The sequence below is a fragment of the Geospiza fortis genome, unplaced genomic scaffold, assembly GCF_000277835.1.
Source record: "Geospiza fortis unplaced genomic scaffold, GeoFor_1.0 scaffold128, whole genome shotgun sequence".
NCBI lineage: Eukaryota > Metazoa > Chordata > Aves > Passeriformes > Thraupidae > Geospiza > Geospiza fortis.
In genome coordinates, this window is record NW_005054420.1 from 2,006,746 (window position 1) to 2,009,873 (window position 3,128).

The following is a 3,128-nucleotide window of genomic DNA, read 5'->3' on the forward strand; positions in this document are numbered from 1 at the left end:
TCCTGGCTGCCAAAGCAGATTCAAGACCATCAAGCTGTATCCCTGGCTGGAAGAGGAGGAAATCCGGAACTGTGCAACCTCTTCCCTTCCTCACACAGGCCACTGAGGCAGCACAAAGGACTGGACCCCATTAGCCCTGTCTGACTGATCTGCAGTTCACACCACAGGCTGCCTACCCACACTTCATTCAGACCTTGCCAGCACCAGTTGAGGTTAAAATCCCATGAAAAATTCTGAATTGTAAACTACTTAATCTTTGCCTGCTTTTTTGCTTAATTATGTGTGTAGGAATCTTCTCTTTACTAAGTGGTCTCAAAGGAAGCTGGAGTGTCAGGCGAGAAGCAGATGCTGTAGGTAAAAAGGCGATCTGAACACATCCCCATGCTAACCCTCACTCCTTGTGAGCAGCAGGGAGGTACTGCTGTACTGGACTCCAGTACCAGAGAGCATGCAGCCAGAATAGAACTGAGGAGGAAGTGGTACAGCCTTGCCCACAGTCCCCTGAAAGCAGAACTTTCTTCAAGAGGTTACAGGAGGGAACAGCCTGGCACCCTCATGTGCATCTTTCTCTGAAAAGCTCTCTATACTGCTCACAGCATTTTTACTTTGGAAGGGCAAAGTTTTGATTTCACTTCTCTGTGCACATATTGCAATAAAACCTAAATTTTTAAACGCCACCTCTGGAGCCAGGAAGCAGCCTGAAGAACTTTAACCCTTGCAAACTCAAGTGCTGGATGGAATTTATACGACACGTGCAAGACAAACAAGATCAGTTCACACCAAATTCTTTCTGCAACTTTGAAATGAATAAATTCAAACAAAGCAGTTTTCCCAGGCAAGACAGGTGCAAGCACAACCTGGCACATCGGTATTGGAAATTCAATTCTGTAAATTTCTTTATGCCCTAAAAATTATTTAAACCAATCCAAGTTAATTTCAGCTATCCTGGTAAAAATTAGGCAAGACTTTGGAACACGTCTCACTGTTTTCACAAAACGCAGAGTGGTAAGGTTTTGTGTGTGCACAGAGTTTCTTGCTGATGAGGTCCCTCAGCAGTTTCCATTTCACAGATCTCGCAGGTGACAAAGCTCGGTCCCTGGGCACAGGTTCACGATCAGTATGGCAGAGCTGGCCAGTCTGACATTTTCGGCACACCTCTCACATTCTGCAGAATGAGCTGCTCATCCTCTGTGGCCTCATCGCTGCTGTAACCTCCCAGAGCAGCTCTGCAGCCACCCACACTGCCCCAGCACAAGTTGGCAATTGTGGCTTATTTGCTACTGTGCAAAATCTGCTGGGGACAGGAAAGGAAGGACACCCCCCTGTTAACCACACACCTCCAGCAACCAGGGTTTGACACACAAGTCCTCACTTAGACTTGTGAACTCTTTGTCATGTCTTATCACCCAGCAGCCTCAGTTCACAGCTCTTGTGACTAAGGCACTGGGCTCACCAGGGCTGCCACAAACACTGAGTAATTCTTCCCCCTCCAGTAACCGTTAAGCAGATAATTCACTTCTCTCCTAATCTCTCAGTGTCAATAACATTCCTTTATCCTTCAGCTGTAGATTCCCAAACACTATACTATGTTATCTTTCTCACACACATGAAAGTAGAAAACTTGAGAAAAATTAGGTAATGAGATTAGATACTGGGAAGAAATTGTTTTCTGTAAGGGTGGTGAGGCCACCAGGTTGCCCAGAGAAGCTGTGGCTGCTGCACCCCTAGAAGTGTTCAAGGCCAGGCTGGATGGGGCTTGGAGAAACCTAGTCTGGTCCTAATTACAGGGTAAGTTATTGGTTTTAATAAGAGAAGTGTATGGCAAATGTTCTTTAGTTGTGTGCCAATCTTGTGAGACAAATAATGATGATTCCAGGATAATATTAGGACCCCTTGGTTAGTTGGACAATTGCTATGTCCACCATTCCACTGACAACCCTGAGGAGTGAGAGTGCAGAAACACTCAGCATCCTCCGGGATCCAGCCTGCTATTCATACGTGCCTTCCAAATGGACAGACCTGGAGCACAAACCCTTCCAGAGAAGTGGACAGCAATGCTCCTCCACAGGTGTGCACTAAGCCAGCCATGAAAACAATGCTGCCAGCTCATCAGGAACCACTGTTCCCTGCAAATGGGGCTCCCAGACATGCCCAACAGGCAGCTGCTCACTTGACCTGAATGCTGCTGACCCTGGGAGCCAGTTCAGTTCCTTGGCTCTGGGAAGGGGCGCAAATGGACACAAAGCACAGCTCTGGTTTGGTCGTGAGAAATCACTGAGAAGGTATGCGGATTTTTGCAATAAGATGGCAACAGCTGCAGGATAAAGCTGAGCAAAATCTGTGACTACCTCTGCTTTAGCTTATTTTTGAACTCTCATTGAAAGCCATTTCACAAACTTTCTCCATCATGTTTATGACCCAAATTCCTTGGTTTTCATTCTATGTTTTCAAACTTGAATCACAAGTCAACCCACACCTTTCCTCATCCTTCTCACGTGAAAGCAAAGCAATGCTTCAGAAGGTTCAATGGCAAGAGCAGTGCCTCAGGCCTCCTGTTGGTCATTAAATGTGATGGCAGAACCAGAACACGCAGGGGGAATGAACACAAACGGCGCTGCTGACAGTACAGTGCTGCACCTGGGGAGGCAGAAGCTGCAGGGACAAGTTGTGTTTACATTTATCATTCCAGTGCTGGGTGTAAAGACCTTGGGACCTGAAATGAGGAGGGAAAATAGTGCCTATTCAGCTTCATGCAGTTCACACTTGATCATAGTGACAGGGGAATGGCCATGGCAGGTAGAGTGGCCTCTCTTTTTGTCTCTCCTGAAAAAAGACATTTAGCCACTAAATTTTTCCTAAAAAAATAATTCTAATTCTGGAAACACGCCAAAGGAAACAGCCCAACCATCGAGAAAACGGAACAACAAGGAACCAAAAGAGAAATGGCCACTCCATGGTTTGCCACCCCGGCACAGGGGTCATGGCAGCAGCGGCGGCCGTGCCCGGCGCCAGAACCCCGGCAGCCCAGCTCGGGAGCTCAGCGCCGGGACCCGAGGGGCGGCGGGGACACCCACCGCCCGGAGTGCTGGGCTTGGAACCGGGAGCTGCTCCGCCAGGGAAATCAATGA